This window comes from Leiobunum rupestre, chromosome 9 (assembly GCF_980474605.1).
Source record: "Leiobunum rupestre chromosome 9, qqLeiRupe1.1.hap1, whole genome shotgun sequence".
Taxonomy (NCBI): domain Eukaryota; kingdom Metazoa; phylum Arthropoda; class Arachnida; order Opiliones; family Sclerosomatidae; genus Leiobunum; species Leiobunum rupestre.
Genome location: NC_143392.1, coordinates 11,936,989 through 11,949,430, shown reverse-complemented (window position 1 = coordinate 11,949,430; position 12,442 = coordinate 11,936,989).

Sequence of the window (12,442 nt, the reverse complement as noted above, 5' to 3'; positions counted from 1 at the left end):
ACCCGGAAGCGAAGAAAATGATCCTGGCGAACTCTCTCGAGGGGCTTGTCTGCCGCTAAAGACCAGATAAGAAAAGAAAAAATATACAATTTTGCCTGCTTTGCTTGATATAAAAAATCCTCTTTGAAGTCTGTTTATTTTATTTAATAATGTAGCTTTAAGCTAGAGGAATAACGAAATAAAAAAACCTCCCATTTTCGCTAACGCTAACAAAAAACACCCAAATATTTTTTATGCTCTTCCGTCCAAGCGGAAACATTCGAGTCATTTGATTCTATTTTCTTGGCTCAAAGAAGACGGAAAAACGTTTTTCGACTCATCAAATTCTTTTAATTCTTTAACAGCGACTAAAACTGATAAAAAACGTGATATTTTTTCCGTTCCCCCATCGTACCCTTTGATAGCCTAATTAGAGGGGAACATTTTCCCTTTGAGTAAACGATATTAATAACAGTTAGGCGCGCGCGTTGAAAAAACACTCGCTTTCCACTACTTTACAGTTTTCCCTTCCTTCTAAAAGCGTAGTGTAGATGGCGGCACTAAAGTAACGCGTATGGGTTTCTTTTTGCCATCTTTGGAATTAATATTGATTCCCCGCAGCCAGACCGAGGCCTAGCGCGAAAGGAAGAAGCGACCGAAGAAGAAAAGCCATAGCGGAAAGCGCCGAAACAGGGAGTTCCGCCAATTGGTTTCTGTTCCAACGCGTTTCGCCAGCTAGATAGGGCGCGGAGGGTGGTGTCGGACTGCGGATGACGTTCCCAAGAATATTGGATCGTAACGCTGTCGCTTCTTCGACGCGCGTCGACGCTTTAGTGATTATGGTAGTTCTGATAATGGAGAGAAGTCACGCTGGGATTAACTATCGACAGACTCTCCCCATCCTGACACGATTAGCTCCTTTTATTGGACACTCTTTGTTTTGTTGATCAGCGACTCCAACCCCCGCTGCTGAGCCAGCGACTTTTATTTCGCGTCCATGTCCATCCGGCCATTGAAATTATCACCAGAGATAATATCGAAGACCGTACCCGAAATTCTAATTTAAGGCTAGGGCAAAAACGCCACAACGGTGAGAGTTGACGCAAAAATATTGCACTAGGCCTAACGGGAAATTTTCGCGTCGACGTTCACCGTCGTGGCGTTTTTGCCCTAGTGTAAACCAGCCTTTAGAGAGCTTTCAGATTGACGGTTTTGTAACGAAGCGTTTACTGTAGTGCGCTAATTATAGATGGTTACCATGGTAACTATGGAGCTTATTTTTTCGGAGTTCCGACGGGAAGTGGGTAAGCGCCACTGACCACACGCGAGGCAGATAATTCGAAACTCTTTTTCGGTTTCCCCTTTCCATAAAAACTTGTAGAGGTTAACGGCAAAGATCGAACGAGGGTTTGTAAACTCCCTCGGGCCGAGGTCCAGGGTTAAAAAAATGTTCGGCTCGGCACCGAGCCCGAGGCAACAGTTGAACGTATAGGGTCACAAATCGTGTGCAAAAAAATATATATAACTCTTCCAAATACATAAAAAGAATACAATACAAAACAAAATATAGATTTATTTAGAGCTTGACCAAGGGTATTTTGTTTATCAAATAAAAATACATTTGACAAAATAAAACTTAAAACACAAAGTTAATAAATAACCCCTAATAGAAACAAAGGGGGAAGCGCGTGAAAATTAAATTTCACTTTTCAAATTAAGGCGATATTAATGTTTTTAATGAGGCTCGATTCTATCCTTGGTTAACGGTAATAATATTAATTTATTCATATTCAATCACGAATATAGATCTCCTATGATACTGGCGCCATCGCGTTCAAAAAAAGGCTGACCTTTTAAACCCCATCCACGAGTCCGCCTAAAATTTCGCGTCGATAAATATTTTATGTCCGTTTGATAAGAGCAATTATGGGTAAGAAAAACGTGAAAGCTGCGCTTGAAATTAGTTTTAGTTTATCTAAATGAAATTTAGCGAGTGAAGAATCGCCAAAGGGCCCTGAGCTGGAGAGATTCCTAGTTTAAAACTGCGACAACAGAAAAAGCTAAAGATGCAATATTTAATATTATTCGCGTATTCTACATGTAAACACAAAAACCGAAAGGGCCCCGAAATTTTTACGGCCAGAGGCCTCCAATCGGCTTAAACCGCCTATGGTTTTATTTTTACCATGAGGTTTTAAGAAATTTCCAAAACACGGCAAGGCTAAATAAGAGACCCAAAAACTAACTGAGCAGCACCACACCATGCTTCACTATCGATTGCGTTCTCTTTTGACGGCCTTGAAGCTCAACAATCAGTTCCACCAATTTTGCAAACTATTTGAAATACCAAATATTTTCATTCAAATCGAATATTCTTGAACATTTTAAAGGTCTATTCGATTCAACGAATTGAATATTCGATTTAATATTCGAATATTCGATTTGATATTCGAATATTCGTTTCAGTATTCGAATATTCGTTTCAGTATTTGATCGGATTATTTGATGTAACCAAATATCTCACACACTCCTTTAGTGATACCTAAAATATTTGAATATAACAACCGTTTATTTTTATGAAACTCAATTCAACAAACATATTTTCGATACCAGAATTAGAAATTCCGAGTATGTTTTAAATAAACTTATTAGTTTAATCTACGAGATGGCGCTCCTGAGAGATGGAAGACGTGATACAAAAAGGAGTTAAGCAGCGTATCTAATTTATTATTTAAAACAGCAGACGGTGCGGGTGATTTCTTCTGACAAAGTGGTCGGGAGTGTGGCGTGATTCTCATACGGAAGTTTCATTTAATGTCCAGAGGATCTTCTCGCGGCGGCAGACGCGTGAGTGTTGCATCGCCACTCTTTCTCGTCGGTGAAAGGGGAAATATTCCAGACATTATTCCTCATCGTGGAACGCCAATTTGGGGAACATCATCTTTTCGGTGGCGCTTGATACGCCGCTTGATATCTCGTCCGGAGTAGAAGCATTTTCTCCGCAAAGCCATTACGAGCGAGCTTTCCGGAAGAATGGAGGCCATCGCTCAAGACTGTCAGGAGCGCCGTGTCCTTTACACCTATCTTTATGTCCCCTTTCTCTCGCGGTGCTTCGTCTTTGGCTTGTCGGCCCATCTGCGGGGGATGATCATCATCAGACACCATCTATTTAATCATTGGCCCGAAGCCTATATTTCCCAAGAATAGCTTTCCCTAATATTCAATATAAGCCGCGCCGTCAAAACAACGCTTTCAAAGTTTTAACGCGCTCTTAAAAGCGCCGGATTTTGGGTAATTTATGTTAAATTAATACGAAAAGGTGCTTTTTATTTTATCATAAAATAATATTGAGTGTAAAGCTTAGTTTTCACTAGAATTTTATTGGATGTTGCGCTGTTACGTATTTTAATGGAAACTACATTACGCATCCATGCAGTGGCGGTGCTAGGTTTTTTGGATAAGGTAGACCCCTATTTTTATTGTTTTGAGGGGGCCCCTTAAGAAGGATTTTGAGGGCACTTTTTATTTCCTTAATATGGTTATTCATTATGAAAATTTCAATTTCAATGCTCCTTGTAATAATTTTCTGAGGTAAAGTCCAAAATGCCTTCATTGTTCCTCTTGTTTATGCAATAAGAATTTCGTGGCGGAAATGTGGTTTTTAATTGTTAAAATAAAGTCCTACAGCGTTATTTACAAGCTTTTATTAATATTTATATGTGTTATTAGTGAAGTTTTTTTTTTATAATAATCAGCTAGGCTAATACCCAAGGCACCACCTTAGGCCTAAGTCATCATGCGACTTTTGAAGCCTTAATTCAGGTGGCCGGGTTATAATGCGTAGGAGGGTGGTGGCAAGCCCTGCATGCCACGAGATCGAGCCAACAGCTCCCTACACTCACTATTACCGTTAACCTAAGCAAGTTTTTATGTAGGGTACACGACGATTTCGTTTATTTAGTTATTTCACTTTATTGCCGTTAGGGACTAGTTTCGATTCAGTAGGTGGGTTGTTTCTATACACCCACCGTTGTTATAGAGAACTGGGGCTGGGGGAGCTCCAATAGGCGAAACTATAAAGAAAATTTGGTCTTAACCAACTTGTTAAAATGGGAAAACAAAATCACGTGACTACCATAACACAGCCAACTTCGATTCGGTAACTCGTGTTCATAGTTTGCTGTGCGATGGTAAATAAAAAATATTCCTTCCAGATACTACAAACAGCTAATTAACTTACGCCTTTCTATTACAAAATGTTTTAATTAATAATAATAATTAGATAATTTAGATGAATCGATCAAAATTTAAACCACCATTAGCAAAATAAAATTAATAATAGTTCGTATTTCGTTTTTGTTATAGTCGCGTGTCCGGCTGCATCGAAAATGTTTCCATTTTCCCGTTTGGGCCTTCGGCAAGTTATATTAATTTTCCAGAATTAATTATGCCGCAACTAGTGGCGTAGTCCGTTAATCCCGAGCGTCCCAGAGGCGGATAATATGAAGGGCCTCGTGAGGACGATCACCAATTCCCCAACGGTTAGTTGTTATACTTCCGCCACGGGTGTCCCGTTACTTTTCCCGAATATCTTTTCGCTGGCATAGCTTTTCCACATATCTCACCTCTGATTAATCATATGGACGAGTTGTGTGAATTGTCCCACTCTTCACAATCACTAATAAAAGAGAATAATTAATTACTCGGAAAATAATCATTTCCGCCAAGAAGTTTTGGCATAAAAGTAATACTCACGTTGTCCTTTTTCAAAAAAATAACAAAAAAGGTCGGGTGCAGATTTTCTTGATTTTTGCCTTCAACGGTTGATTTTGATTTTGTGCAGGAGCTAGAACCCTATTTATTCAATGCCTCAGTAGTTCAATGGTGATGGCGTTAGGACCATGTGCACACTTTGAGGGGGACTATGAGTGCACTAATAACCGTACGGAGTTTACTCCGAGTTCTTTTATCTAGCGTCGAATCGCCGCCGCCTCCAGCGCCGAGCCATTTACTTTTCGACACGCCGCCGTCGATAAATTTTGATCCCGGCGCCGAATTTTTTATGTAACTTTATATTTCTTTTTCCTTCAAAAACATTTTGGAATTTTTATCCAAATTTTCAAAAGGGGGGAAAAACTTTTGCCCCTTCGCGATACGCCGCCGCCGACCTATATCCAATCAGCACTATGCTCTACAGGGTGTTTCAAAAGGTTATGCAAAAAGGTTAAGGAGTTGTAGGGGGTAAGAAAAATGCCTGTTTTTCCCCATTTTCCTACGATGAGTTAAAAGAGCGCCAGAGAGCTTCAAAGTGTGGCCTACTAGCCCCTGGAAGTAGGCTGCCACAAGCACAAACCGAGCAACAGGGAAATGGGAACATTAAGGTTTGGGTTCGCGTGATAGGTACAAAAGGACTTTGTAAACAAATCGAGGTAAACAGCGTAAAAAAGTAAACTTAAACCGTATTTAAAGTCCCTGCTGCTTGGTTTTTCACTTGTTGAAGCCTACTTCCAGGGGCTAGTAGGCCACACTTTGAAGCTCTCTGGCGCTCTTTTCACTCATCGTAGGAAAATGGGAAAAAACGGGCATTTTTCTTACCCCCTACAACTCCTTTAAATGTTTGCATAACCTTTTGAAACACCCTGTATATACTCCCCCATTGACTATGTTTGAAGAATGCCCCCTCATTTGGGGATGTGTGACCTGAAGTACGGTGGTTCGATTCCATGTAAAAGCATTTGCAAATTTTCACGACCGAGGTCGAGCGAGTATTTCTGATCAAAAAGTTACTCAAATTAATTCAATCTTTCCTGCACTTAAATAAATGATTTCTCAATTATCATTGCACGGTGAATATTGCATTTCGACGAGAGGATATTCACTCGATCGACTTTCTGAAAGGGAACAAATTTTATAATATTTTAAAAAAATTTTAAATTATATAATAATTTAAGTACAGTTTGAAAATTTTACAAACTTTCTGGTCTGCTATTTTAAGAAAATTTGCAGCCTGATAATATAACAAATTTGTAGTTTGATAATTTAACAAATTTGTAGTCTGATAATTTAACAAATTTGCAGTCTGATAATTTAACAAATTTGTAGTTTGATAATTTAACAAATTTGTAGTCTGATAATTTAACAAATTTGCAGTCTGATAATTTAACAAATTTGTAGTTTGATAATTTAACAAATTTGTAGTCTGATAATTTAACAAATTTGCAGTCTGATAATTTAACAAATTTGTAGTTTGATAATTTAACAAATTTGTAGTCTGATAATTTAACAAATTTGCAGTCTGATAATTTAACAAATTTGTAGTTTGATAATTTAACAAATTTGTAGTCTGATAATTTAACAAATTTGCAGTCTGATAATTTAACAAATTTGTAGTTTGATAATTTAACAAATTTGTAGTCTGATAATTTAACAAATTTGCAGTCTGATAATATAATAAATTTGCAGTTTGAGAATTTTCAGTATTTTCGAGTCTGATATTATCAATGCATTCACTCAAAACACAGTTACACTACAGACAAATGAAAGGGGCAAAACCCTGTATAAACAGACTAATTGCCTGACCAACTAGCTCAATTCTAACTACCACAAGCTGGTGAAGTTAATGTTGTTCGTATGTAGAAAAATAGCGTGTCGTGTCCGCATACATTTGCCGCGTAATACCGCGAAACAAGCGTCCGTTTTTCCCAATACTATTCATTATTTTTGCGAGGAGGATAAAACTTACGTGGCATTTTCCGTAAAATTAAATTGCCACAAGTTTTCTTCCGAAGAATTTCGTTTATGGAAATGGCCGCGCCTGTTGGGTTTCTTCGTGTTTTCGTTTGGAAATATCATCCGAATTTGCATCTGTGGGTATGGTCTGGAATAACATTAGTGCTTCTCATATTAGAAAAAGGACGCTCCTTCTGAACTAGCTTTTTCCTCTCAAAGGAGATTACCAACGTTCTAGCCTACCCCCCTGAAACAAGCCCACTCCAGACGCCGCGACTAACCCCTCTCTTCATAAATTGCCTCAGTTTTTGGAGCCGAAAGAAGTTTTTGTTTGAATTATCCAATTTCCTTCGCTTCGAGATAAATGGATTCCATTTTTCGTTCTCTCCTCATCCAACAATAATATCATTATTTCCGACGAATAGCGTCGCGTCTCATCTACTGTTTTATTTGTATTATTGTTTTAAGCTTCACTCTCTGGCGAAACAAAATCAGTCCGAAATCGATGTTGCTTCCAGCCTACAATTGGCTTATAATGCAAAAAGCGGAAATAAACTTATCAAGCGCTACCAACCTACACTCAGATAATATTTCCGTTCTTCGACCTTTGGAAATTATTACGATATATCGGATTATCTATATTTTCGATAAGATATTCAGATAAGTTGATATGGGTCAAAATGCAAACCAGGGGCGCGTCAAAATTCTAAGAATTCTTCCCTTGATAGTGAAAATTCTAAAAATTTTGACGGTCCTTCTCGCTGGAGGTGATGTAATCTTTTCTCACGAGTTCTCTTGAGAAGAGTGAAAATGCCTCAGAGCATTCTCACTTGGTCAAAAAGGGGGGGATATTATAAATAAAAATGGCAGCTAATATTCTGATAATCAGTTTATTTGATGCTGAAGAAAATAAACAGTATGATATTTTGGTGGACGAAAATGAAATTCAGAGAAAACCGAATGTTAAGTTCATTTCCGATCAAATATTTCTTTTTAAATTATAAATCAAATGTTTTCTTCCTTCAGATATTGTCGTGAAATCGTGTAAAAATAATATTTATTGTCAAAGGCTTAGATTTCAACGTTCGTGACATTCTCGTAAGCCGCCATCTCTAGAAGAATCTGTTTACATTTGACGCTTTTAGCGAGTTCTCACGGGGATAAAAATTCTCACGAAAAACTCTTCTCAAAAGAAGAATTCCTTCTCAGAATTTTGACGCGACCCAGATAGTTTCAATAGTTTATTTTATAAAATAAAAGTGGTCTTGCCCAACTTGTTAAAATGTTGCGCTTGCGTCACAAGACACAGCGTTATTAGTATATTTTGCGCACGAGCGATTTGCACGCGCGCTGAAAAAAACCTATATTCCTCGCGACTGTAACGCGCGCTAGTAGGCTTGTGAAAGTAAGAGACTGTGACGTAAGAGCAACATTTAAACAAGAAGGCCACGTTAGTTTATAAAAAGAACTATTCTAAACTAATCTGAATCCCTTTTAAACCGACATATAGAAAGCGAGATGATTTAATTTGATTTAAATATTAAGTTTTGTTGGGTTTCCCTTGATAAAATGCCCCCCTTATTTGGGGACGTGTGATTTAGAAACTGGAATTTAAAAAAAATTAATTACTGTTTATTTTAATTTACTTTCCACAACATAATATATGTATATACTAAACGTTTGAGTCAGATAACTTAGGATAGTGAGTTAGACCAAATTTACGAACAGATAGCTGCGTGAGAGTGGAATATAAAAGATAAACCTGATCTGATTAACTAATTATCTTCAGATATCTGAAAATTACGACCCGAATAATCTTGAAAAATCCTGGCATACAGGTCTACTTGGTAGAGACGTTATAAAATGCAATATTTAAGTTAATCCCTGTTAATTTATGGGATAAAATTATTATGTCTACAATTCTACCTGTCTAATATACCATTAATTAATAATTAAATATTGTATATTAAATTAAGTCGAAATAGATATTTTCTTAAAGCGTAGCTGAAGAACTTCTATTTGGGTGTACCAGAAGTATATAATATAACTCTAATCAGAAAAGTATGCATCTATAAAAGTAAAAACTTTCATAGGTTCTTATAAGGTTTCTATGGGCACGAATTTCCTGATAAACGGTAGATATATACAACGCTGAAAATGGTCTACATGTACGGGTATTACTCCACCTGAAGACGTAAAATATAAAAATTAAATTGTTGTAACCCGATGTATCCCTTAGGAAAATGGCGGATAAAATTTGATTCAAAAATTAAATCCGAAATTGTACAGATCGAAATTTGACTCGGATCGAAATTAGCATCCAAAAATGTGTTATTTTCTATCCAATTACAACGCTAAAAATGAAACGTTATTCTTATTTAATCAAAATTAATATATCGGGACAGAATTAGTAGAGTCTTGATCTAAATTTAGACATTTTCTTTGATTCGTATTAATTTTAAAAAATAATCTGGAACTTAATAATAATAATCAGCTAGGCTAATAACCAAGGCATCACCTTAGGCCTAAGTCATCAAGCGACTTTTGAAGCCATTGATTCAGGTGGCCGGGTTACAAGGAGGGTGGTGGTAAGCCCCGCAAGCCAACAGCTCCCTACACTCACTATTACCGTTGCGAAGGTACAGTCCCGATCAAAAATTTCTGGCCGTTTTCTCTTGGCAGCTATTTTATTTCTGTTTTAGGCACAGTGGCGTAGCCAGGGGGGGGGCATGTGCCCCCTGTGCCGAAACGTATGGTCGTACGTACAAATATTTTTATTTTTTACTTTTTTTTCAATGGTGTCCCCCCCTTCGAAACAAAATCCTGGCTACGCTACTGTTTAGGCATTAATTTTCACTGCATTTTATTTTCGTGAGGGTATTCTTTCATAGAAGCCCTCATTCGGCTCGCTACCTAAAACAGAAATAAAATGGCTGCCAATAGAAAACGGCCAGAAACTTTTGATCGGGACTGTACACGTTTCAAATTGAATAACAAAAGGAGGTGAAACTTTACTCTAGAGAAAATATGATTTACTTTTGACGTTCAAATTCCGGAGTCGTCTTAAAATGGCTCGGTAGCGGGGACCTAGAGCGACTCCTTTTGAAAAGTGTATCAAAGAAGTCTTATTTCCAGTCGATAGAATAGAACATCCCGCTGCTCGAACGGGGTTCGCGTACCTTTCCCCTCTGGGTGTCTCTTCACCTACTACACTCCAACGTTCCAATCTTCCATTTTTCTGCCCCGCCTCCATCCCTATTCACGTCGCCTCTTGAGCCTCTCGTTTCTCCGATGGATCTCCTTTTGGAAATTGTCGCGGGGGTCCCTTCCCTACTCCTTGTCACTTTACAAAAGTTTTGTCGACGCTCTCTATCTTAAGAGTGTCGCGTCACCTCGCTGCCAGCTCGAGGTTGTCTCCGCTCTATCCATACCGAAGCTTACTCTACATTGACGAAACGCGCCTAACCCGACAATCTACGGAAGACTCTGTGGTTGGTTAGCGAACGGACGCGGCGACTTTGTAACGTGTAATCGTTATTCTTCGTAGTTTGTAGCAGACGTTTCGGAGTGGCTGTATAGTGGGAAGGATTTTTGAAAAGGAACCGCGAACTTATTGATTTTCGGCCGTCTTCGCTGAGGGAGGGGAGATTTTTCCGGATTGATATATATTCTGAACGTCTAAGCTCTATCCTTAAACCGCACCCGGTTTGAATTGCGGTGTAGGAAACCTCCGGGTGGAGGAAAGGGGTTTTTGTTATTGTGTGCCATTGGTGCGCGCGTGAATTTCTCTTTTTCTTTCCATTTTTGGGCCGTCTTTGAAGTTGAGGATCATCCTTTACCATAATGGTCCCCGCGGGGGGGGGGGCGTAGGCGTCTTTATAGGACCCCCCACTACCGCGCCAAGTTTTTAAAAACCGATATTTTCAGAAGAACATTTCGAGACGGGATTTATATCTGGGCGTCAAACTGTGTACGATATTATAAATGGAAGGAGGATGAAAAGGCGCGCCGCGTATAAAAGTTCCTGGCGCGTGCCTCTCATTTCTCACCATTTGCCCAACTTCGTTAATCCGCCCGCCACTACTTTGCTATTTTTAAGCCATGTTTTTAATATCGAGTTGGTAGAAACTTTGCTTATCCTTTATGTATTCCCTTTTTGATGTTATAAGCTTAAGAATCCTGTATGAGAGAAGGATGAGAAACGAGCCTTAAAACTAGTTACTTGATTTGTCCACGGTTTCGCTAATTTGGTACAAGGATCCTGTATGAGAGAAGGATGAGAAACGGGTCTTAAAACTAGTTACTTGATTTGTCTACGGTTTGGCTACTTTTCTACCAGGACCCTGTACGCGAAAAGGATGAGAAACGGGTCTAAAAACTAGTTACTTGGTTGGTCCACGGTATCGCTACTTTTGTACAAGGATCCTGTATGAGAAAAGGATGAGAAACGGGTCTTAAAACTAGTTACTTGAATGGTCCACGGTTTCGCTACTTTTCTACAAGGATCCTGTACGCGAAAAGGATGAGAAACGTGCCTTAAAACTAGTTACTGGATTTGTCCACGGTTTCGTTACTTTTGCACAAGGATCCTGTACGCGAGCGGGATGAGAAATGGCCCGTAAAACAAGAAGTTTGATCTTCCTACCTATTCATAGTATTTGTCATCTGTACGTGACACCACTATATTCGTCCCCTTATAGCCTGTGAAATACTAAATTTAAAAGAACTTGAACTTTGGGTAATTTTTAAACTTTAATCTAGTACTTTCATCTAACCATTTGGTTGTCACTTACCTATTTAACTCAACCTGGCGTCAATTTATAGCTTTCCATTTTGGCATCGTATCGTGTTATCCTTAATATTTCAGAATTTACTTTTAGACGAGGCCTAACTTTTTAACGAAAATTTTTGCGGAAAACTCTAGAAAGTTTCAACCAAAATTTTACCTTTTTGGGTGAGTTTTATCGTAAATTTTTACGTTCATTTTTACGCTTCGGAATATATCGCGGTTTCCACGGCGGTTCGTCGCAACTTTAAACGTATACGTACAAAAAAGCTCACGGAAGGCATTATCTTAGACGTTTGGAATCGGCACGGTACCGTAGTTTTAACGACGTTTGTCCCCAAGTCGCTCGTAATAAGGCTTCAAAACCACCTTATGGGCCCCTCCGCTCTCTTAAACTTCATTTCCTTACGAAAGAATGAGCAACACCCGAGAGTCCTCTTAGCAATTTTAATTCGTACGATAGAAGGCACGCGTTAACTGCACCCTTTTCGTAGCCTTTACGCGAAGAGACAAAAGCGTAACGTAGAACTCGCGTAAACCCATAATGGAACAAAAGCCTAACTTAGCCGGAATTAATTAAGAACGAAATGAGTTGACGCTCCACTCGACGCGCGCGTTTTTACTCGTGGACATTTCCCCGAGCATCCCATTGTTACATTAGCGATGGAACGCCAACCTAAAATGAAAAAGTTTTATTTGTTAGTCAGTTTATAGCGCTTCCGGCCAAAAAGAATGAAGAATTATCGCGCTTCCATTCCCCAGAGTTCAGACGATGACGAGCGCTCCAGTCCAAAATATTCGGGATTCTTTCCGTCGGGGGTCCGGCTAAACCGCCCGTAAAAGAGAGCGAGCTAGTTTGGCGAAAGTCTTCTCTCAATTAAACTCTCATCAGGGTCAGGAGGATAAATGACCTTCTCTTTCAAGTTTTCTAAGACGTTCTTTGGTTTT